The sequence below is a fragment of the Gymnoscopelus braueri genome (genome assembly GCF_963280865.1).
Source record: "Gymnoscopelus braueri genome assembly, chromosome: 11".
Classification (NCBI taxonomy): Eukaryota; Metazoa; Chordata; class Actinopteri; order Myctophiformes; family Myctophidae; genus Gymnoscopelus; species Gymnoscopelus braueri.
Window position 1 is genome coordinate 46,342,196 of NC_137613.1, and position 26,824 is coordinate 46,369,019.

A 26,824-nucleotide genomic window follows, 5' to 3' on the forward strand; every position below is an offset into this window, starting at 1 on the left:
TTCGATTTTGTAACACACAAGAAAATGTACATTTTGACATCATATTCTTTTCACTGTACCAGTTTATTTTGTGTGTATGTCCAGTGGCATCAGTTCAGCAAAAGCTAAGGTATGGCAAGGTTAGGGTTGCCAACTCCCAGAGATTGAAATAAGGGACACCTATCCTGGGCGCGCGGCAAAGCCGCGCGGCCGGAAAAATGTGGGGGTCAAACCCCCCCAAAAACCCGAAATGCATAGAAAACTATGCATTATACCTGTAACAATTGACGCACCTGTATGTATGTCTGTCTGTTTGTTTTTGAAAAATGTTTTAGCAACCCATATATTTGAACGGAAATGTATATTTTTATCCTGTGCTTAAAAAGTAAAAAAAAAAAAAAAAAAAAGAGAAACAAGCAACCAGGTCTATGAAAACAAAGCCCAAAAAGACCTAGGCCAAGAGAGCACTTTAAACCTACATACATCAGCTATTTGAAAATAGGCGATCTACAAGCTCACAACGCGTTGGGTGACGTTGTGTGACGCGTTGACAGCTTGGAGATCGGCTATTTTCAACAACAACAATAAATATTTTCAGATGGAGTTCCGTGGACAAAAATAAATCGGAGGTCCTTGACATGACATTATTTGAGAACGACTGGTTTAAACATTAGACAACAAGTCCAAATAAGCAACTACACTTTAGAAACAGGCCCATAAAAAAATACGCAACCCTCAACTACCAATATTTACAAGCCACTTTACAGAAAAACAAGCCCCAAGTCGCATAATAAGCAGACATGGCAACATTGGTCAACACACTGAAACTGTTCTTTCACAAGTCTGTGTTCCTACACCTTCTGTCAGGTGTTACCACCAATAACCCTCTGAGCATGTGGAGGCCCCTGTGTGTGTGTGTGTGTGTGTGTGTGTGTGTGTGTGTGTGTGTGTGTGTGTGTGTGTGTGTGTGTGTGTGTGTGTGTGTGTGTGTGCACAGTGAGGCCCTTTGTGTGATCTGTACATGTTTTGCCACCAGGACTGACAGAGACTGACAATGTGGTTGCACAATGTTGACATAACCTTAGATGCAGCATTGCAGTCACCCCTACCACCACATTATTTGGTTTTGATCCCTCACCTTTGTAGCAACAATAATAAACAATAACAAAGGGCATAATAAAGCATAGCAGCAATCCTTCTATTATGCATAATCTGTGTGTGTGTGTGTGTGTGTGTGTGTGTGTGTGTGTGTGTGTGTGTGTGTGTGTGTGTGTGTGTGTGTGTGTGTGTGTGTGTGTGTGTGTGTGTGTGTGTGTGTGTGTGTGTGTGTGTGTGTGTGTGTGTGTGTGTGTGTGTGTGTGTGTGTGTGTGTGTGTGTGTGTGTGTGTGTGTGCGTGCGTGCGTGCGTGCGTGCGTGCGTGTGTGCGTGCGTGCGCGTGTGTGTGTGTGTGCATGTGTGCGTGTGTGTGTGTGTGTGTCTGTTTTGTGCAACTTGAACACTGTCCGATCGACTCCAACTATCGCAGAGGAGGGTGTGTTGTGCCGAGTGGGAATTCGGTTGGACCAGCAGTTGTCTGTCTGTCTGTCTGTCTGTCTGTCTGTCTGTCTGCATGTTGTATGTCTGCCAGTGTGTCTGCCGTGTGTCTGTCTGTGTCCTTTTTATGATGTCAACATTATAACGTCATAGTAGATAGATAAGATACCTTTATTGATCCCGCGGTGGAATTTCAGTCGCCCAGAGGCAGCACAGCAGTTAAGAGTACAGAGTAAGGAAAGTACTGTCGTATACAGCAATACAAAGAAAGAAGAAGTAAAACAGTAAGAAGCACCCTCAATACAGAACAACAGTATACAATAGTATACACCTATACAACTATCCGGCACTATGCAGAACAACAACAACACCACCAGGTTACAGTGTCCTCAACGTATCCCGCCCCCATACAAAATAAAGTGTCGGTGTCGACCGTGCTGACATCCAAGTACTATGCCTCCAAGTACTATGATAATGGGTAATGCACTAAAGTACTCTGTGAATGTACAACGAGTATTGCATGAGCGAAGGGGAATGCATTCCCAAGAGGCCTTGTTCCCAACGAGCATCGCCCCTCGTAGTAAGTAAGGGAATAACACAGTGTGTGTACATTGGTCATACCGTGGTCTCATAGTATGCTTTGGGGTGCTTGAAGGTGCTATGTGCAATAAGTGTGACTGTGAACCCTGAGGAAGACTACCATGTCGAAACGTTGGTTTCTTTTAATAAACGTTTGCATCGTGGCTAAGAGCTGTGCGGCCTCATCCTTTTCAATACTATTACCTGCCGTGGTCAGCACCTCATCAACACAGGTGTGCGCTCCCTCCTTTGTGTTTGCCTGACAATAAGTGTAAAACAAAATATTCATAAAAACGACAAAATAGCGTATTTTCCCCATGGATTTATTTTTTAATTTGGGGTCGAAACCTATATGTTCGAGGGAAAAGATCAGACACTAGTCCCTTAGATTCTTTGTGTGGTGTTTTTGTCAATGCTGAGGTTGTTTTGGGTTCAAGCAGGGTAATAACAACCTTGTTTAAGAAGCCATCTGAAACACATTTCCCTTTGGGAAGAAAAAATGTCCGGCCAGGTGCTATTTGGAAACCACAGGAGTCAACACTGTAATTTTGTGAAAAGGTTACAAAACGAGTGTAAACACACGATATAGGTAAAAGCACAGCATCCTAGAACAAATGAGCCATACGTTATTGAGCCTCTATACGTTTAGCCGTCGTTGTACGCACCGCACCCTATAAAATCGAATTCTAGCGTGGAGCAATTCCTGGAAAGCCAATCTACACCAATTCTAGCGGCCACTTATCTAACCCATTCAAACCAGGAAAGCATCTGTGTCATTTTTTCATTTCTTTGGGATATTAAAAAATAGCAGATATACAAGCTCATAGTGCGGCACAGAGTGCCGCGCTATGAGCTTGTACCTGTAGATCTGCTATTTTTGTGGAAAATTGTGGAAAATGTGTGCAAATCTTTGAATATATATATTTTTAAAGCTCAAAACTAAAATCTTTGCTTCTGGGGGTTCTACTAATGTCTTCTAAATCCTAAAAAATCTGGAAGAAAAAAAACATATGTTGCTATGTTGAGAACCACTGATATTATATCAGTGGTTCTCAACCTTTTTCATGTCAAGAACCACCCAAAATGATATGTATTTGACCGTGGACCCCCATCTCAAAATATTTTTGTTCCAAGGACCCCCAGAAGTTGTAACAGAGTTAAAACATGTTTGCTTTAATAAATATATATATTCAAAGATTTGCAAAAATTTTCACGATTTTTCAAAAATAGCAGATCTACAAGTTCATAGCGCTATGAGCTTGTAGATCTGCTATTTTTGAATAGCCCAAAGAAATCTTTAAAATGACACAGGTGCGTTCCCGGTCTTAAAGGGCTAATCAGCCTGCAATAGAGTGACATACTCTCCTCTCCCTCAACCAGAGTCCTCGGCTATATTTAGCTACCACACCACAAGCCTGTCAGGAGATCACACAGGCTTTTGTTTTCTTCAATCTGGCGATGTTGGACATTAGACAGAGGGAGAGGGCTGTAAATAGACCCTCAGGGGGGGGGTAATCATGTTAAACATCAGAGACCCCAGAAACAAAGGGAACCGATGAGTTAAAAATAGTAGATACAGTCGAGTATCATCGTTGCTGTCGGGCAGAAACCCCTTATCTCCATGTTTTCTTTCGTAAATTAATTCCCTACTTCATCAAAAGTAGCAGATCCGCAAGCTCAAAATGCGGCGCGAAGCGGCGCGTTTTGATGCTTTTGTATTTTGATGCTTTTGTATTTGAATCCTGCAAATTAACAGTGTTGGACATATGAGGTTTCCATCCAACGCTTTGACATCACAAATCAACTCAAAAAGTGAATTTGTTGAATATTGTCGATGTCCAAAACGGTGACTTTTCACTAAATGGCAAAAAAATTACCTGTGTTCAAATGGTTCCAGTATTGTGATTGTGTCTTCTTAATATATTTAATTGGTTAAATATTTATAAAAGCCACGCTTAACCACGTTCAACTTTAAACTCTTCATTATTATTATTTTGGTCATTATAAGCGAGAATCTTTAAAAAAAATCTGAATTTTTTACACTTTTTCAAAGATAGGGACAATAGCCGTTCTAAAAGCTCGACACGATGCAACGCGCTGTGAGCGTTGCATCTTTAGTGCAACTTCAGTACAACCCTGTCATATGAAGAAGAAGTGCATTAATTTATGAAGATTGAAAACAAATAGATGAAATATGGAGATACAAGGTTTCTGTCCGACGGCGATGATATGTGAATAGCACAGCAATCCAACCAGGGGGAATTGGGAACTGGCATGATGACTAAATTATTAGAAAATGGGGGAAAAGTTAAACATAATTGAAAAAAATTGTTTTGAAAATGTCTGAATTTTATTAAAAGGTCGAAGGTCAGTATGTTTCATTCACACACTGATCTGTGCTCCAGTCTGAAACACCCAGACTAAACAGCCTTTTAAATCCACATAAGACTCGTTCAAATAAACGTCACAGTTCAGGGACTTTGCTGACTTGAAGGCAGCCCCAGTGTGACCAGGAACGACCGGCGGCTAACCCCTGTGTGCTGGAGGTGCAACACACACACAGAGTGTGGGAGGAACAAGTGTCTCCTTCATGTCAACGCCACACATGTGGCTTTACGCAACACACCAGCTATACCAGGCGTTCACTACATACCTGAGGGAGGGGAGGACACAGAGAGAGAGAGAGAGAGAGAGAGAGAGAGAGAGAGAGAGAGAGAGAGAGAGAGAGAGAGAGAGAGAGAGAGAGAGAGAGAGAGAGACAGAGATGAGATAGAGACAGAGATAAGATACATAGTGTATGTAGATGAAAGAGAGGGAGATCTACAGTAGATAGATACATACTGTATGAGAGAGAGATCTAGATAGATGCATACTGGAGAGAGAGAGAGAGAGAGAGAGAGAGAGAGAGAGAGAGAGAGAGAGAGAGAGAGAGAGAGAGACAGAGCGAGAGATCTAGAGAGAGACAGAGAGAGAGATCTAGATAAGATACACTGTAGATATGAGAGAGAGAGATCTATCTGACCAGTGTGTCCTTGGGTATTACTGTATAACTAGAAACCAACTATATCTGTCTATATCTGTTCACATCACCCACCTTTTTTCCATGAAAAATATGTCCGCCACCGAAGAAAATGTAAAAGGCCCATTAGTGAGGTCTTTTCCGTCATAACTCAAAGTGGACTTACTGTAGATAAGGCCCCTCTACATTGCCCCCAGAGAGTCAAACAATCGCACTCCGTCAGCAAGCTGACCCCTTTATGTAAATACACCCATTGTTGCTCTGGGTTTTGTTGATGATATGTATTGTATCGTCTGTATTGTTATGTCTTGATGATGAATTGAGAACCATAGGACCACAATGGAAACAAGCCCCCAAGGGATTTGTTTTCGTGTTATCCTATTAGCATAGCTTGTTAAATTGTATTTGCCGTACCGTTTGCCACATGTTAGTGAAGTATTCAATCAATCAATGGCTTACATTTTGCATACCTCACATTTGTGAAAATTGCTGACTTAATTGCAGGGGGGAGAAAAACCAACAACTCAACTCTGTCCTTTTTTCATTGTATTCAGTCGAGTGAACAGGCTCCTATAATGTAGAAAGTGAGAAGGTCGGGGGCTCAGTGGGTTACCAGTGGAAAAACCCTGTCAGAGCACAATGTCAGGTTTGTGTGTGTTTGTGTCATTGTGTTTGTTGGGGGGGGGTTCATTGTGACAGCTTTTTCCACTCATCCATCCATCTTTCTGTCTCTAGAGGACAGGGGCCACCTGCACGTATGTACACAACACACACACACGCAGGGGCGCGTGCACACAAACACATACACACACAACTATGTATACTTGAGAGGACATCAATATTTTAGGATGGCAATTTTATGCATGCCATTTTCACCGTATCTTGGCATTTTTATCCTTAAGCCAGAAATAGCAGATCTAAATGCTCACAACTTGTCGAACGGCGACACGTGGTGAGCTTGTAGATCTGCTATTTTCAGTGCGAGACATGGCACACAAATAGGTATACATCAGGAATAACTCTGACCGCTAAACCTGACTTCTAAATGTCTAATCCTGAAAACGTAACCCCAACCAGAATATTTTCCTAAATGTGTCCATAAAACCACCCTTTCTCTTGTGACCCTATTTCTGAAATTCTACTATACATTTGGCCCTGTCAAGTACGCGCGCGTGCACACACACACACACACACACACACACACACACACACACACACACACACACACACACACACACACACACACACACACACACACACACACACACACACACACACACACACACACACACACACACACACACACACACACACACACACACACACACACACACACACACACACACACACACACACACACACACTTGAACTAGCAACCCGACACCCGTTCCTTTGGTCCTCGGAGGGAGGTGACAGTGATACCCCAGATAGATAGAGGGACACACAAAAGGCACAGCACGGGCCCCAGGAAAGACTAGAGCCTTGTTCCCCTCTGGGAGGGGGTCCTGGAGGCTATTTATAGACTGACTCTTAACATGGAGCAACAGGGGGGGGGGCACTGGCTGCTGGAATGCCCCCGAACTGACCAATATCAAGAGAGACAATGACTGGGTCTGCGTTGGAATGCATACACTGTTAAATTCCTCAGTGTCAATTTAAACACCAACAACCTGGTGCCCCCCCCCCCCCCCCAATATTTGAATGCGATGTATTGTGAGCTTTCAGATAAGCTATTTTTGACACACAGCACCGGCAAACTATGAAGTTTGAAATAGGTCTTTGAGTGGTTAACGCAGTTAAATTGACACTCCTGTTTTTGCAGTGTAAGGTCTAAAATGCTAGAGTTGTATTTGTATTAGATTTTTACAGTGTGGTCTACATAAGAAACTCAGATTACAAAGATGGCTATTTGGAGGACCTCTAGAGATGGGATTGAATTTGAGACTCGGCCAAGAGGAATAGGAGAAGAAATAGACTGTTGAGGGTAAAATTAAAAACCATGAATGACAAAAAGCGAAATGCAGCAGCTCAATATCTAGTCAAAGATGGAATAATTTGGTGCCAAACAGTGTGCTTTCTTCACTGTCACTTCAGCCGTTCCCTTCAGATTTACACCAACACTGAGCACTAAATACTGTGTGTGTGGATGTTTTAGAGAAAACTTAAATCTGCACACCAGTAAACTAATCCCGTTTGCAGAATTCATAATTAACCAAGGTTAAAGGCATATAACTGCATATAACTGCCCTGTGTTTACATAAACAAATCAATAAATACATATTCTATCACTCATTTCCCTCTATACCAGCAGCTCTCAGCCATTGGAGTAGTGTGGTGGTGTTTACCTACAGAAACACATTGTCCTCTCACTGTATTTTGGTGTTTTGGTTTGTTTTGGTAGACGGGGTAGATGTTTTTGGGCAACCAAAACAAACAATTAAAACGGCAACATACAGAGAGAGTGTTTCTGTTGGCGTTTCTGCAGGTAAACACCACCACACTACTCCAGCTGGTGATAACTGCCAGTGGTGGAAATAGTAATCAAAATTTACTTGAGTAAAAGTACAAAAGTATTGGCATCAAAATGTACTTAAAGTACCAAAAGTAAAAGTACTAAAATGTTTGAAAATAGCAGACCTACAAGCTTGCGACACGTTGTGAGCTTGTAGATAGGTATAAAATAGGGCTAAAGTGGTTAATGTATGTTTTATAATATAATAATGTATATCTACAAAGTAACTACCTTAGTAACTAAAGTTTTAAAATAATTGTTGTGGAGTAAGAGTACAATATTTGCCTCTGAGATGTAGTGGAGTAGAGGTAAAATGATAGACATTTGGAAATACTCCAGTAAAGTAAATGTACCTATAAAAATGTTACTTAAGTACAGTACTTCAGTAAATGTACTTAGTTACTTTACACCACTGATAACTACTGGCATAGATGGAAATGATGGGTAAAAATATATATATATATATTGTTTTGTTATGTAAACATAGGGCAAAGTTACATACTATGCCTTTAAGGTCTGAAGAAGAGCCTGGTGGCCTGAAAAATCACCAAATAAATTCTGCAAACAGGAGTATATATACTTCATTTATTTTCACTACATGCTGAACTTTTGATCCAGCAGCCAGCCTAGTAGCTGTGAGTGTCTTTTGTCTGCATCTCAGCTGAATGTTTTAGAACCAGCTGACTGCAATAAAAACTAAACTAAAGACAAATCCGGTCCTGGTGGATGTTAATTATTACAGAACGCCACAACAACAAATTAAGCACGAAGGCAGAGGCCAAGCATTATATGGTCTCTGTCCGGGTGGTAACCTTGTAGGAGATGGGGAAAAAAAGAAGCTGTGTTCCATTGGATCCAATGTAGTTGTTATTAGTTACAAGCTCTTGTTTATACTTTTCATTGATTGAACATTTATCAAACCCACAGACAGATATACAGTAAGTAACCACACTTTTGTATGACAAAGTAGGGTATTAATAAAAAAAAGAAAGAAAACTACAACAGTTGAAATATGGAGATACAAGGTTTCTGCAACGATATCCAAAGTAACACAGTGAACAAACTCCTTCACTAAATTGAGCTGACAGACCCTGAAATACACAGCATGTGACCTACATTCATATGACAGTAAAGGAGCGGTTCACTGGATTCAAATTATTGCTCGAAATTAATGTGTCATTTCAAGCCAGATTTTTTTTACCATGGTTCTCAAATATGTTCATGTTAAGGACCCCTAAATTTGGCCGTGGACCCCCATCTGAAAATATCCTGTCCCAGGGACTCCTTTATGAGACGATTTGTGCTTAGATTTTTCCCCAACATTTTTCACAATTTCAAAAGATTTTTTATAAATTGTTTGAAGATAGCAAATCTAAAAGCTACATGTTGTGATGCATTGTGAGCGTGTAGATTGGCTATTTTCAAAGAGCTGAATAAAATATAGGGTTGAACAGATTTTGATGCCGTATTAACTCGGCTCGGCTTTGGGTTAACGTTGTTTTAAACCAGTCTGAACACACAGATTTGTGACAGATCCGATCTGGTCACTTGCAGTGCAGTGTGAACAGTCGGGCCAAAAGATCGAATTTGAGAAATACATCGGATTTGACTGCAGTCTAAACGGGTCTAAACACCAGCACCGTATTCTGGGGAAAGCTTTTGCAGAAAATAGCAGATCAAGCTATTTTCGGCAAAGATATTTAATTTAGAGTGAAAATAGAAAAGTAACTAGGATAGAGCTACTGTGTATGAGGGACTCCGGTCAACCAAGTCTACGGTTTTTAAGTGGTTAATGTATTTCCACGTCAACAAGCACAAAGATGCCACACAGACTAAAAACACACAAAACACTCACTCTCTCTCTCACACACACACACACACACACACACAGAAGCTCCACCACCGAAGCAAATGAAAACAAAGTGGCCTTCTTAAAAAACCTCTTCGGCATCATCTCATGTTTTCCAGCGTGGGAACAGCGGCAGTGGTCTGTCGCTCGCAATGAATTGTGGGAAGGTGCCAACGAGCGTACCCACGCTGAATACAAGCTGCCACTCACACCATTCAGTCTGCTGGTGCTTTCCCCTTCCACGGCCCTTAAAACCCCAAGTAGGCTTATGTGCCCTCCCTTCACACGGGGTAAGAGTGTGTGTGTGTGTGTGTGTGTGTGTGTGTGTGTGTGTGTGTGTGTGTGTGTGTGTGTGTGTGTGTGTGTGTGTGTGTGTGTGTGTGTGTGTAACTAAGTACATTTACTCAAGTACTGTACTTAAGTACATTTTTTAGGTATTTTTACTTTACTTGAGTATTTCCAATTTTCATTACTTTTACTCTTCTACTTAGATCAATTTTGATTATTATTACAAAACATACTACTAATATTAACCACTTCAGCCCTATTTACATTTTGGCCATTTGAAAATAGTCGATCTACTTGTAGATCTGACTTGACTTATTCCTTTAGGCTCCTAGATGGAGCATAGGGCCGCAATCACACCCCTATGTAGATCTGCTATTTTCAAAATATTTTTATACATTTGAAAACTTGAAATGGGACATTCTGCATAATGAGCACTTTTATTTTGGTACTTTAAGTACATTTTGATGCAAATACGTTTGTACTTTTACTCAAGTACATTTTGAATTTGTGACTTTGACTTGTAACAGAGTATTTCTATATTGCAGTATTGATACTTTTACTTAAGTAAAAACTGTGAGTACTTTTTCCACCACTGTGTGTGTGTGTGTGTGTGTCGTGCGTGATGAGATTGATCAGTATTCTAAACTGCAACTTGGCAAGATTGCCAGAATGTCACACAGAGTTGGGGCAACGGGGGGGGGGGGGGGGTATTGGGGTGGGGGGGGGGTGACGTCATGGCCAAGGACACTCACAGGGAGAAGGTTAATATCAATTTGCTACACCGCGAAATCCAGAGCATCTATTTAACCCCCACCCGAGAGTGGAATGGTCTCTCCCGAGTTCAAATGAACACTCAGGAGATTAGTGTGTGATAAGGTCTACATGCGTTAATGCATCTTCAATATCCACCAAGTGGTTTGCGCGCAGCATGCGCGTGTGTGTGCGTGCGTGTACTTGTATTACTATTCTTGTGAGGGCCAAATGTCCCCACAAGTATAGCAGAAATGGTTGGTTTATGGTAAAAATAAATAAATAAAAAAAAAATCCTGGTCCATACAAGAAAAAATGATCTTTTTATTATGATAAAATCATTTGGGGAGTTAAGACTTACATTTCGGAACATTTAGAAGTTAGGTTAAGGGGTTGGAGTTGGAGTCATAACTGATTTACGGTATGTGACAAGTTGTGAGCTTGTAGATCGGCTATTTCCAGTGCAGGGCACCAGTGCACAGCAAAGTGTAATTCAGGTTTTAGGTTTAGGGTAAAAAAAAACAGAAAAAAAACAAACAAAGCAAAAAAAAATCCTTTTTAATTTTAGAAAAAACGTGCCCTCACAAATATAGTAATACAAGTGTGTGTGTGTGTGTGTGTGTGTGTGTGTGTGTGTGTGTCTCAATAGCCCCAGAGTGAATGAGAGTCTTAAAGGGGCGGGGGGTTGGGATGAATAAATGAATAGATAAATGGACGATGGAGAAAGCCATGAGAGAGGGGACTCTGGGCCGTGGGCAAGGGCCGTTCAAGCGGGGCGGCGGGGCCCCATTCAGGGACTCCCAGGGGACCCCTGAGTCCACCGTCAAGATCACACGTAGTCCCTCAGTCTCATTACCAGACCACGGTTAAACATTCATTGGATTTGGGAGTTCATCAGCGTGCCTTTGTCTCTCCACGGTTAAAACTAATGACACTCTTGGATTTAATTTGCCAATGCCTGGCTCCACACAATGGGTGGAATAATCTGAGTAGAGATTACATGGTTTAATGGGTAACTAGATTAAAGAGAAAAAAAAGAAGCTTGCTAAGGGGCCATGCTGCTCAAAGCTTAGGGTCTCCAGTTAGAGGCAAATGTAAACACTTTTTTTTACCATCATGTGGACTGTGTTACTGACTAGCACATAAGAATATAAGTCTATATCATAGAACGTAAAGAAAATATGGACAGCGTCACGGTCACGCCATTGGTTTCTACAGACCGTAAATGAAGCCTATTTTGCAGTCATTTCAAATCCGCCATCTGTCTATATCCGGTTGATATCCGGTCCGAAATGCAAACGGAAATTAATGCTATTGGCTGAAACCGCAGCGAGGGCGGGTCTTCACTCGGTAGAACCCTAGAAACCCTACTTTATCATTCATTTTCAAATAATGGGACCATAATTTACCAAAACGCATATCATGGTGATTGAAAGAAGACTTTAAACTAGCGACTGGGAGCATATAGTATTTATGACAATGTTAATTAAGGTAATAAAATGAAGTGTAAAGTTTGTCCAAAAACCCATCCGCTTGAATAGAGCCTAATTGCTTCTGCAACCAGCAGGGGTGAAACAGCGAGACTACAGGCCATTCATATGAACTGTCACTTCCTATATAGCCTCAATTTACAAGCCGGATGCTAGCCCCTTGGTCTATAATACTGTTCCGAGTGCTGTTCCTCATGTGCTGCACCTGCTGCTATCTTTTAACCTGCACCTTATGTCTAAGGTACTGCACCTACTGCTATCTTTTAACCTGCACCTTATGTCTAACCTCATGTACTGTGCATACCTGCTACTTTTTGCACTTCATGTACATACCTGCTTTTTTTCCTTTTTTTTTAGGAGAGAGGGAAAAGGGAGGGGGCCAAGTATAGAACCCAGGGGGACCCCCGTCAACAAAGTACAGTATATATAGGGTTTAAGCGGTTAACCACTTTCAACCTGGCGTCTCTATTTGGGCATGTCATTATAGGTGAAAACTGTCAAACTGTCAAATAGTTTGCCTAAAGGCAAACAGAAATGTACTTTGATTTATATGTTCCAATTTTCAATGACAACGACACAATTCAATCGTTAACCACAAGTATTTGTAATAAAAACACAATGTTCTTAACAGCCCTAGCAACACTGCTTACGGAGTAATACATTAACCTTAAAGCTGCAGTACGTTACATTTGAACATCTGAAGGCATCTAAGGCAGTGTTTCCCAAACACTGGGTCGAGACCCATGTATGGGTCGTGGACCCATTTTTATGTAAGTAAATGTTATTTTTTTTCATTATTTCAAAAGATTTTCTAATAGTAAAAAAAGATAAAGTTATACATTAAACAAGAAATCAAAGAAATTCCATTAAAATTAAGAAATAGCAGATCAACAATGCAACGCGTTGTGAGCTTGTAGTTTTGGTCCCGGGGGAGACATCAAAATAATGTCTATTTTGGGTCTCGAGCTAAAAAGTTTGGGAACCACTGTTCTAAGGTAACTTCACTCCTGTCCTCTCTTCAACCAGTCTCTCTCTCTCTCTCTCTCTGCATTTCATTCTCTTTCTTCTCGTTTCATTTTCACCTCCTTTCCTTCACCCTCTCATTCCGCTGCTCTCTTCAGCAGCTCAGCAGATGATGGTACAACTCAGCTCCTCTGCTCAACTCACATGAACTCTATTAGTATTCAGACTGTCTACACACACACACACACACACACACACACACACACACACACACTTACTTTTGTATTACTATACTTGCGAGGATATCAACATTTTAGGATGGCAATTTCATGAATGCAATTTTTGCAATGTTTTGCCATTTCTAACCATAAGCTGAAAAATTGCAGATCTACAAGCTCACAACGCGTAGATGGGCTATTTTTCGGTGCACGACCCCAGAGCAGAACTAAGTGTGATCAGGCATACAGTAACTCTATCTCTAAACCCAAAACCTAACCTCTAAATGCCTATGCTTTACACTAGCCCCAACCTGAATCTTTTTCTAATGGTGTTTTTTTAACCATAAAACAACCATTTGTGAGGACCAGGAAAACGTACCTCACAACGTCTAATTCTCAAATTCTACTATACTTGTGGGGACATCTGGCCCTTACAAGTATAGTAATACAAACACACACACACACACACACACACACACACCTGCAAGAACACACAGGTGTTCCAACGTGCACACACATACACACCTGCAAGAACACACACACACATTCCGGTATGCACGCACAACTGCAAGAACATGCACGTATGCCACTTCCAACACCAACGCATAAACATGCACGCACGCACCTGTGCCAAGAACACACACGTGTTCCAACACACATGCACGCACGCACTCACACACCTGCAAGAACACATGTTCCATCACCAACAGGCATGCATACATGCACGTACACACACACACACACACACACACACACACACACGCACGCACACACAGGATAAGCCTATATTTTTAATAATCCTTTCAGAGAGGCATGTGTTGATGGCTGTGAGAGAGAGAGAATATGAGAGAGAGAGAGAATATGAGAGAATATGAGAGAGAGAGAGAATATGAGAGAATATGAGAGAGAGAGAGAATATGAGAGAGAGAATGAGAGAGAGACTGTTAACAACCAGAGGCTAATTCTTGATGCCAGTATGAATTAGCCTCGCCATGGCAACGCCAGACAATATGGGATGGAGTGTGTTATGTAAAACAACAGTTATGAGCCAAGAGCTGACACATAAGACAACAAACACACACACACACACACACAAGGCATTGTGACCTTGTAGATCGGCTATGTTGGGTGCACAACAGCACAGCTTAAGTATAAATCAAGCCTATTTTTTTTTTATGTTTACCTTAAAACAACCATGTATCTTGTGAGGACCAGGAAAACTGTCCTCACGTTTATTGTTACATTTGGTCCTCAGAAGTTTAGTAATACAAGCACACACAGTCAACACACACACACACACACACACACACACACACACACACACACACACACACACACACACACACACACACACACACACACACACACACACACACACACACACACACACACACACACACACACACACACACACACACACACACACACACACACACACACACACACACACACTCACAGCTACAGGGCTTTATAGAAAAAACTTTCCACTGAAGGAGAAGAAAAGTCGCTCCTATTTAAAGCAATTAAGGAAGTAAGATTATTTAATAGAACATGAAAAGACCACATGATGCTAAAAACAGAGTGTGGGAGGCCTACTTATTTATATTTGTTTTTGACTTTGGTGTTGTTTTATTTTAGCTGAAAGGGAGACAGTGTAGGAGAGAGACAGGAGATGTAATGTTCCAGCAGCAGCATATGAGAGCTTGAGACAAGCGTCTATAGCAGTGGTTCTCAAACGTTTTCGAGTCAGGGACCCCAAAATTGAAATATATTTGACCGCGGACCCCCATCTGAAAATGTTTTGTGCCAGGGACCCCCAGAAGAGAAGATTTGTGTTAAAAAAAAGATTTAAAAAAAAATGTTCATATATCTTCAATAGCAGATTTACAAGCTCGCAGCGTAGCACAAAGTGTGAGCTTGTATATCTGCTATTTTTGAATAGCCAACGTATAAAATGTGGATAGAGCGGTCAAAATTATTGTGATGCTGTATTAACACATTTAGTTGGGGACCCCCTGGAACACCCTCAAGGACCCCTGCTGGGGGCCCCAGGACCCCACTTTGAGAACCACTGGTCTAACACACCAAAGGGTGTCAAACTGCTGGCCCGCGGGGCCAAATCAGGCCTCTGGTCAACACCGGGACTCCCTCTTTTCCGAGTGTCAACCTGTCAGTGGACACTCAGCCACCATGAAGGAAAAGACCTCTAGAATCCTGTGTGTGTGTGTGTGTTTGTGTACTAAGGCCACTTGAGCTCATATGCTCAAGCAACCTTAGTATGGGTCGAGGCCCCAGCTTCCAACATACGACTCTTCATAGTTTATCACCCTAAAGGTTGTAACCCCAAGCCCCAAACGGCCTGCTATAGCCCGGCACTGAGGTCGTGGACAATCCAAGCTAACTCTCCTCTCATCATCGCTCTGGGATCAGCACTCCGCGACCCCCCGATAGTTATTGCCCACGTAGGCGAAAGACAAGAACAGCCATAGAGAGTGTCGTCTTTCGCCTACGCGGGCAATAACTGGCGTAATCAATCATTACTGACCCATCTCAAATCTGCCTTTTCTCAGCGAAACTCTGGGAAAAGGCTATAGACAAATACTGCATCGTTTACCTCGTCCCCGATAACTCACACCGTCTATCAGGTTGTCGTGCAGAGAAAGCTGAGAAACGGCTCTTGTCAAAAGTAGTAAATGACCTCAGGTTAAATGTGCATGTATATACATTATATGCTCAGTGGTGTAAAGTACATGTACTCAAGTACTGAACGGTACTTTTACTTTCCAATTGTCAATACTTTTACTACATCTCAGAGGCATATTGTACTTTTACTCCACTACAATTATTTGAAAACTTGAGTTACTAGTTGCTTTGCAGATATAAGTTATTATATTATAAAACATACATTAACCACTTCAGCCCTATTTTATACATAGGTTATTTGAAAATAGCCGATCTACAAGCTCATGCGACGTGTTGTGAGCTTGTAGATTTGCTATTTTCAAACATTTTAGTACTTTTACTTTTGGTGCTTTAAGTACATTTTGATACCAATACTTTTGTACTTACACTCAAGTAAATTTTGAATTCCGGACTTTTACTTGTAACGGAGTACTTCTACATTGCAGTATTGATACTTTTACTTAAGTAAAACATTTGAGTACTTCTTCCACCACTGTAAATATGCTCTGTGTGTGCCGGTGATGTCAACAACGAGTTGAATGCGGTCATGAATCCACTAGACGTGTGAGAATCACAGTAGGCAGAAGCAGGTCAAGCACTGACACACTTTGTCACACATCAAGAAAGATGAGGGAAAGAACACTTTGCCCGGGTTACCGTGGCAACCCAGGTTTCCAAAAGAGAAACACATTTCAGATGAACAATTTACTGCTATCGCTATGGCTTCGGAGTTCGGAAATGTATTTAGAGTAGTTTTTTGTTTGACAAAAAGAACATACTGTAATTTAAAGGTTCTGCACATACTGGGAGCAATTATTTTTGTTTAAATTAATGTATCATTAATTTAAACAGCCGTTTGTGAATGGGGCGCCCGCTGGCCTAGCGGTCCAGGCGCATACCACATGTGCTGGTAATCCAGCTTGACAGCGTGTCGCAGGTTCGACTCCCGACCTTTGCTGTGTGTCACCCCCCCAGCCCTCTCCCCATTTCCTATCAGCCTACTTTCCTATCAATATAGGCAGAAAAAAGCTGTTTGTGTAAAGTGTGATTTAAACGACGTCATCATTTTCGAAACAGGGTTGATTTTTCAGCATGAATAAAATAAAGCAACCTTTATGAATGGAGGCATCACCAAAATAAAAGCTTGATGTGAAACAATCACCATCAAACTCTGCCGATAACAAACACTGGTGGTTTTAGAACACAAACCAACATAACAAACCAAAGAAACAGTTCTGTTGGTTGTCTTAGAGCTTGTAGATCTGCACATTTTGTGTGACGCAGTATATATATTTGAATATGGAGATAAGAGGTTTCTGCCATACAGCGACGATATTCAGCCTCCACTCACAACACAAGGGGTCTTTGTTTGCATGTCTTCTTGACAAGAGCTCTGACAGAGACATGACAGACACACAGTGACGTACAGTTAGTCCATAGACATGACATATAGGCATGACATCCTACATGCATGTTCAACTGAGGCACATGGTTGACTGTTTGGATGTATGTTTTGCAATGATGCACAAAAGAGTCCTTCAGTAGCACTTTGTTATCACAGTATTGCCATGTTCGCTTATTACAAGCGACTTTGGGCTAGTTTTTTCTTAAAATTTGCTTGTAGATATTGGTAGTTGCGGTTGCGTTTTTTGTTTTTGGGCTTGCTTCCAATTAAAAATCTGGCAACACCAAACACAGAACCACTGTACTGTACTTTTTCCTTGAGTCAATGAAAAAAGTGCACTCCATGAAGATTAGGGTGCTTAGCATTAAAATATTAATGTCACACTGAGGCGGGTTCATGAAAAACGAAACAAAAAAGCTTAAATGAACCAAAATTACGACCAAGGAAGGAAGGAACGCCAGGTATCGAGGTGTCTCACTTCAAACTCTGTGAGACTGAAATAAAACCAAGATTGTTGTTTGACAAGAACCAATTCAGTGCATAACACAGTCAACACACTGGCTCCACACAAAGCATCTATAGATATAAACAAACAGTCCTGTGTGTGAGACACAGCCACTTGACAGCATCTTTTGTACGCACTGATAAATACAACCAGATTAAACTGGTCTCTTACCTCTAAGCAAACCGGGTACAAAATATATGTTCACTCTGCCACCGCAGTGCAAAGTGTGTGTGTGTGTGTGTGTGTGTGTGTGTGTGTGTGTGTGTGTGTGTGTGTGTGTGTGTGTGTGTGATGTGTGCTTCACCTCAGTGCTGCAGTGACAGTGACATGTCACACAGGCTTTTTTTTTCAAAAAAGGTTCTGAGAATCACTCTCAGACACCTCCACTTGGGAACCGGCCTGACCAGTCGGCACCTTTTTGAAAGGTTCTTTCTTGACCACAATGATAAGAATGTAATTTAGATGTGTTATTTAAACAGATGCTAGGTTCATTCATTTACCTGGCATCCTATAGTTTCAATGTACAGAGAGTGAAGACTAGTGGACACCAACTTGGGAGTCCTGTGAATGTGTGTAATTCCAAAAGCCCTCATAGAAACACATTTAACCACTTTCAAACTGGTGTCCCTATTTTGGACCTCTCATCATCATCATAGGAGAAAATGTTTCCAAAGAATTTGTACAGAATTTCCACATTTTCCAAAAATGTTAAAACATATTTCTGGAAATAGCAGATCACATGACGAAATATATAGGACTTAAGTGGTTTACAGACACATGACATGCCCCAAGGTCTCGCACACACACACACACACACACACACACACACACACACACACACACACACACACACACACACACACACACACACACACACACACACACACACACACACACACACACACACACACACACACACACACACACACACACACACACACACACCTGCGTAGAGTTCTGCAGATGCTCTGAAGGTGAGAATACAGCCTAGTCATCCTCCAGCTCTGGCCTGGGGCTCAACAAATGACTTTTATTTTGCGGTGTCTTCCAGGAATCCATCCCATAAACAAACACAGACAAGACAGCACAAGACAACCGGCGCAGGAGGAATGTCAGCCGGTGTGGAGTTGGAACAGAGAACGCTTCAGGTGACGAAAGGAAAGCAAAACTCAGGTCAACTGTCGTCACTGGAGTTAATGTAAGACAATGGTTCTCAAAGCGGGCTCCGGGGACCCCAAGGGGTCCTTGAAGGGTTTTCAGGGGGTCCCCACTAGCAAAATGAGGAACCGTTTAAAGGCATTGACAGTAACTTTAACACAACAATATTCTCGACATTTTGTGTCCCTTGCACAAACTATTTTCAAATAATGGTCTGCAGCCAAATTATGCAAATCAATGTAGGGGTTCTTGATATGAAACATGTTTGAGAAACACTGATGTACAGAAAGATATATAAGTCTCTTCCACAAAAGTGGAATGTTACAGACAGTTACAGCTCTGTAGAAAAGGAAGCCGTCATCTGCTCTTCAGACCCGAGGGTATTCTACACAGTGGTGTAAAGTAATTAAGTACATTTACATTTAAGTACGGTACTTGAGTATAATTAGAGGTACTTTTACTTTGCTTGAGTATTTCCATTTCTTGATACTTTTTACGTTTATTCCACTACAGCTCAGAATTAAATGTGGTAATGTTTACTCCATCACATGTATTTCACAGTTTTAGTTACTTGCAGATGTAGATTATTAATTAATCAAATTATGAATACAAAATCTTGATAAACATGATAGATATGAATGAGACGGTCTACATAATCAGTACTTTTACTTTAGCTACTTTAAATATTTTCTCATGCCAATAACACTTTTGTACTTTGACTTATTCGACAACAGTGTTCACGAAACTATGTTTTAAAATAGCATTGCCAAGACAGTGGATCGTATCGCTCCAGTTCTCCGATCTTTAAACTGGCTCCCCGTCTGTCCAAGAACTGGTTTCCAAATACTACTGTTAATTTATAAAGCATTGAATGGTTCAGGGCCAAACTCCATTTCTGATCTTGTGCTACATCATGAGACATGAACCATCCAGACCTCTCAGGTCACCCGGTACAAGTCTGCTTCATGTCCCTAGAATCAGAACTAAACATGGAGAAGCAGCGTTCGTTATAGCGCAAATAGCATAATACCAGCTCATGAACCATAGATTTCTTTGGCTATTAAATAAATAGCAGATCTACAAGCTCATAGCGTGGCACTGGGTGCCGCGCTATGAGCTTGTAGAGAGAGGCCAGCCATAAAGTAGTCAACATCTTCTCAAAGGGCTTTGATCCAGGATAATAAGTCTCCTGATCTCTCAAACGTCCTAAATGGCATGTGGTGAGTGATTTGGTGGAACACAACGAAGGCTTCATCAGGTCAACATTCCACCAGCTAGAATCAAATGAAAAGACTGTGATGAACGAACGCAGAACTCGTCACCTGACAATTCAACCATGTGATCCAATGAGGTGCTTCGGTTTTTCGGGGGGACCGGTTCCACTGCACACACACATCGACCAGGTTAACATGACGACGCAGGTCAGTGAGTGTGTAAGCATTGTGTGTGTGTGTGTGTGTGTGTGTGTGTCAAGTCACGTGAGTCGGCAAACCGGTTGGCAGTGTCACAAAACAATGTCCCCATAGACACTGCCACCACCACCCCACCACACACACACGACCTGAATCTGAGATAGGTCAAAGCATTCATTGAGTGCAAGAAAGTGATACGGAGGAATGCTTGTGTATGATTGTGTGTGTGTGTGTGTGTGTGTGTGTGTGTGTGTGTGTGTGTGTGTGTGTGTGTGTGTGTGTGTGTGTGTGTGTGTGTGTGTGTGTGTGTGTGTGTGTGTGTGTGTGTGTGTGTGTGTGTGTGTGTGTGTGTGTGTGTGTGTGTGTGTGTGTGCGCGCGCGCGCGCGCGCGTGCGTGCGTGTGCGTGTGTGTGTGTGTGCGCATGTGCGTGTGCGTGTGTGTGTTGCCGTACCCACATTCTTAGAGTGTGTGAGGGTTGTTACATTTCATAGTTGTTATGCCCAACCCCAGCATATATGTCAAACAAACCCACTATGAGCACCTCTCACTGTTCCTCAAGTCCTTGAGTGTGCGTGTGTGTGCGTGAGCGAGTGAGTGCGCCTTCATGACTGAGTTAACCATCAGTCTCATTTAAATTAAAGGAGGAGTTCACCCAAAAAATGACTTATTTTCTATCAATTACACACCCCATGAAGCCTTGATTTCATGGATTTATTTTTGTTTTTGTGGCATTCCTAAAACAATAATTTGATGACCGTGTGTATTTCCGGTAGGAGACACAAATAATCTACTTTGTGTCTCCTACCGGATACATTAGCCGGTAGGAGACGGGAATCAAATTATTGGCTTAGGAATGCGACAAAAACAAAAAATAATCCATGGATTCAAGGCTTCACAGGGTGTGCAATTGATAGAAAATAAGTCATTTTTTGGGTGAACTCCTCCTTTAAGGCCAGGATAAAGCATGACATTTTAACCACACAGATGACCTGATAAGAGTCAAGGGGAGGAGGTGCTTAAAGGCAGAGAGACTCGGGGGGGTTGAGGGGCAGAGAGCGCCTTGCTTAATATACTGTAAAATATATACTGTACACTACAGTATATATATACTGACACGCTTCTGAATAAAAACAATAACAAAAGGTACTGTTCAGATTCATCGCTCTAACAACTAGAGCCTGACAGATGTATCGTTTTGGCCGATATGACTTCCATTATTTGACTTTTTATTTACAACATCGTTATCAGCAATTATGCAGCCAATGTGTGTTGATTTTAACCACTTTCAACCTGGCGTCCCTATTTTGGGCATGTCGTCATTATAAGACAAACATTTTCAACAATAGCAGCTGTGTAAGAGATTGGCTAAGTATATAGGGCTTAAAGGAGTAGTTCACCGAAAAATGAACTTATTTCCTATCAATTACACACCCCATGAAGCATTGAATTCATGGGGATTTTTTTGTTTTTATCGCATTCCTAAGCCAATAATTTGATGATAATAATAAAGATGCTAATGTATCCGGTAGGAGACACAAAGGAGACTCTTTGTGTCCCCTACGGGATACATTAGAGTCTTTATTATTAGAGTGTGTAAAATCTTTTGGGGGTGAACTACTCCTTTAAGTGGTTAAGAAAATGTCCCCCTTTTTGTTTGGTTTACAAATCAAACCCTGCAAAGGGTACATTTTCAGAGAAACCCGACTCGCATTCGCACTTCTAGCAACAGGAGGAAACGTTAGCCGTAAACCATTACCATAGTGGTTACTATTATTACCCATCACCGTTAGCATTTCACCAACACACACACACACACATGACAGTCAATTAGAGCTCCATTCAGGTTCCTGTGTGAATGTTTCCAGAGCGTATACATAGCGTCACAGGAGGACTGTCACCACAGAGCTCTGTCATTACGTTAAAAGATTGCAGGAATGTCCCCCTCCCCCCTTCTCACTCGTGACCTCTCCTCCTACCCAGCAGGAGCTATAAATATTGGTCAACCACACACACACACACACACACACACACACACACACACACACACACACACACACACACACACACACACACACACACACACACACACACACACACACACACACACACACACACACACACACACACACACACACACACACACACACACACACACACAGCTTTACATAAGAATGTCACCTTGCTTCCTTTCCCTTTGTCATGGCAGTTTAGTCCCATTTGTCCTTTTTTAATCACTTAAACCCCAGCATCCGTATTCTGGGAACATTTTCACAGAAAATAGCACGTTGCGACGCGTTGCGACTGGGAGCTTGTAGATCTGCTATTTTCTGCTAAGATGTTTAATGTCGAAAATAGCCAATCTACAAGCTCACACCACATTGTAGATGTGCTATTTTCCAAAGAATCGTGAAAGAAATATGAAGAATTTGGAAATATTTGAAACACAAATCTTGTATGGGGGGGGGGGGGTCAAATACATATCAATTTGGGGGGCTTTGACGTGAAAAAAGTTTGAGAACCATTGACTCTTACACATTCAAAATGGCTGCCGATGAGGTAGGTATGCCGCACATCCAAACAAGATTAAATCCTGCTATCCCCGCAGCGTCTGTTATTTTTAGCGGTGAAAGGCTGCATTCTTCTCACTGATAGTGGCTACTGTGATAATACCCCTGCCACACACACACACAGCTCTACTGGTATGTGTGGTGGTGGTAGTAGCCACAGCCGTGGGAAGTCAACCAGCTTTACTGAGGTGAATGCTCTATTGCAGTGGTTCTCAAACATTTTCATGTCAAGGATCCCAAAATTCCATTTGAAAAGATAATATAAGAGAACATTTGTATTGTTTAAAACATTCATAATCAAGTTTCCAATTTTTTTAAAGATTTTTTTGCCAAATCTTTGGAAAATAGCAGGTCTACAAGCCTCACAACGCATCGCGTTACTTGTGAGCTTATAGATCGGCTATTTTTGGATAGCTGAAATATAAATATAGCTTAAGTGGTTCAACAGATTTTGCTGTTATATTAACTCATTTTGATGACCCAATGTTAAGAACCACTGCTTTAAAAAGGTCCAATATATATATATATATATATATATATATATATATATATATATATATATATATATATATATATATATATATATATATATATATATATATATATATATATATATATATATATATATACTTAATATCAAGGAGAATTTGACACATAGACTGGGGCCCGGGAAGCAAACCTGGGACCTTCTGTTTCCCAGCCTACCTCTCTACCCATTCAACGTTACGGCTGCTTAACATTACTTTCTTTACTGTGATAAATCATTTCCCTGCTGGAATCAAAAAAACTACTACTACTGCACCGTAGGGTCCATAGAGTTGAGTGATTCTCTAATACTTTGGTCCTCAAACTTCTTCATTTAAAAAGGACCCCCATAACTCTGAGAGTGTACAAATGGAACCAAATGGACCATAAGGGTCCATTTGGTTCCATTTGTACACTCTCAGAGTTAGAGACCTGTCCGTTTGGAGCCCCCTTAAAGAACCCAGAGGGTGCCTGGACCCCACTTTGAGAACCACTACAACCACTAATAAACTATATTCTAAACACTTTTTAGAAGGTAGCTTACATGACTGTTCAAATGCACATACAGATAACATACAGTCACACACATACATGCACACACCCACTGTTCATCTCTCCCACACACCGACACACACAGGCGCTCGCTCACAGCTGTGAAGTTGAAGAAATTAGCGGCGTGTTAATTATTTAGGCGATTAAAATCGCAAGTGGCAGCGAGATGGAGACACCAGCCCGAAGGCACAGGGGCGAGTTTATGACGTGTGTGAGAGAGAGAGAGAGTAAGAGTGAGTGAGTGAGTGAGTGAGTGAGTGAGTGAGTGAGTGAGTGAGTGAGAGAGAGAGAGAGAGAGTTAGAGAGAGATGGGGACAGAAAGAGAAAGTAAGAGACAGAAAGAGAGACAGATAGAGACAGAGAACGACAGAGTGAGAGAGATGGAGAGACAAAGAGAGAGAGACAGAGCAAGAGAGGGAGTGAGAGACGCACAGAATGAGAGAGAGAGAGAGACTATTAGTATGTATGGTGAATCAGGGCTGATAATGGTGCTACCCAGATAGATTACGCAGCAGCTGATGTGGATTGAACCCGTTCACCTGCATGCCTGCACATCCTGCAGCCTGGACATCTGCGCTCTCTCTCACACACACACACGCGCACACACACTCACACACACACACACACACACACGCACACACACACACAGGATTTATGTCCTTTCTCTGAAATACTGCTCATGCTTTTCTTTTAAAAACGCTTTGATCTCCAGCAGAGGGACAGAAGGACAGACAGACAGACCATGTGTGTTCTACATTGCAACAGGGGGGATGTTATGTTACGTGCATCTCTAACACTTTGGTTCTCAAACTTCTTCACTTCAAAGACCCCCATAACTCTGAGAGTGCACACAATGGAACCAAATGGACCTTTAAGCCATTTGGTTCCATTTGTACACTCTCAGTTACAGACCTGTAAGGGTCCATTTGGAACCCCCTCAATGAAACCCAGAGGGTCCCTGGACCCCCAACTTTTGAGAACCACTGCAGCACTGCTCTACAGTACAGTACAGTACAGTACAGTACAGTACAGTACAGTACAGTACAGTACAGTACAGTACAGTACAGTACAGTACAGTATAAAGGTCACCGCACAGTGGACACTTATAAAATGTAGTCTACTGCACTATTCATACACTTCCACAATAGTTTACTCTATTTCCTAGTAGGTTATATCTTTTAAACGCATCATGCTTCTGCCAAAAAATGCAGACCTACAATGTGTTGTGAGCTTGTAGATCTGCTATTTTTGCCATTTCTCAAAATCTGTGAAACTCTGTGAAAATGTGTTTTCAACACAACGTTGAATAAACCCTTACGCGTCCTCCATTCGGTCCCATTGATTCGTACTCTCTCACAGTGAAATTAACTCCAATACGGGGCCGCGACGGCAGAGTGGTTAAGGTGCGTACCCCATTACTCCATACTCCATACTGAGTCCCGGGTTCGATTCCCGAAGCTCGACGGACCCTTTGCTGCGTGTCTATCAGAAACCATCAGAAAGATTGGTATTGGGTGAGAACACAGTTCCATCCGCTGTAATACTGTATTCAAAGATAACACAGTCAGTCATCCCTGCCTCAGGATAAAAGGAGCAGAGTCACCCCCCCCCAATCCTCAAATCATCTGTCATCACAGAGCACCCCCCCCAAACCCCCCGGCATTCTGGGTAATGGGAACACGCGCTCCCCGCTGCCATGACAACTGTAACCTAGCAACAGCGACAATTCGTACCGTCGTAAAGGCAGTGTGTGTGTGTCCACAACACAACATGACCACAGGACTGAGAGAGACAGGATGTAGCACTAGTGACCCATATTTTTACTGGGAGACGAGGAGAATGGAGAAGTCAAGAACATGCACACACACATGCACACAAACATTGCACTATGGGGCAACCCTAGAGCCAAAGTGGATAGGTTCTTTTTCATGTTAAGGACCCCCATATTTAATACAAATTTGGCAGCGGAACCCAATCTGAACAGATTTTTGGACCTCCATAAGAGAGAGAGTCTAGTCTACTGCACTATTCATACACTTGGACCTCCATAAGAGAACATGTGTAAAATGTTTCAAAATTATAAAACAAATGTCAAACATAGCCGATCTTCAAGCTCACAACGTGTCACATTACATGTTGTGAGCACTTTTGGAATAGGTGAAGAAGTGTAAAATAGGGCCCCCCAAACATGAACAAAAAGGCTGAAGAGCATCTATACGAACACAATTGGCCCGTGTTCAGGGGAGGGAAAGCAGGGCAGTGAGGGTGATATTTGTCCCTGCAAACACTCCTGCAGGCTGGGGCGGCACCTGCCAGCGGGGAGTGTTGGGCGGGAGGAGTAGGACGAAGGCTCTACGTCCTTCCGATGGGGGCTCCTCACTGGCAGGTGAGGCAGTAGGATACAACAGCAGTGATAACACACAGAAGTGTGTGTGGGGAGGAATCAATTGGCATAACTAAATACTAACTACATTGGATCCACTGGGACACAGGCCATTTTTTTCAATTTTCCAGAAAAGTAACGGTTTTGGACAAGGTTTCCACCAGCCATCAAGATATACTGTATATGAGAGAGGATTTTCTTCAAACATCTGTACAACTGCTGCCCATTAGCGCTCTCCCTCCCCACACAGCTGAGTTGACAGGTACTGCTAAATTCAAATATCCATCGCAATAGTTGGCAAGACTATCGCAATGGTATGTCGTTGCTGTCGGGCAGAAACCTCGGATCTCCATATTTCAACGTTTTATATATTTTCCTAAATGAATGGCCCTTTTTCCCACACAAGAGTGTTGCACAAAAGAAATTGCAGATCTTCATACTCACAGAACAACG

The 26,824-nt window shown here is 41.9% G+C and overlaps 1 protein-coding gene across 2 annotated transcripts in view; it reads right to left on the reverse strand.

The window, feature by feature from the left end:
- The window catches only part of ripor2 (RHO family interacting cell polarization regulator 2), a 110,592-nt gene that overhangs the window by 39,215 nt on the left and 44,553 nt on the right, over positions 1-26,824 (reverse strand). The window lies entirely within an intron of this gene.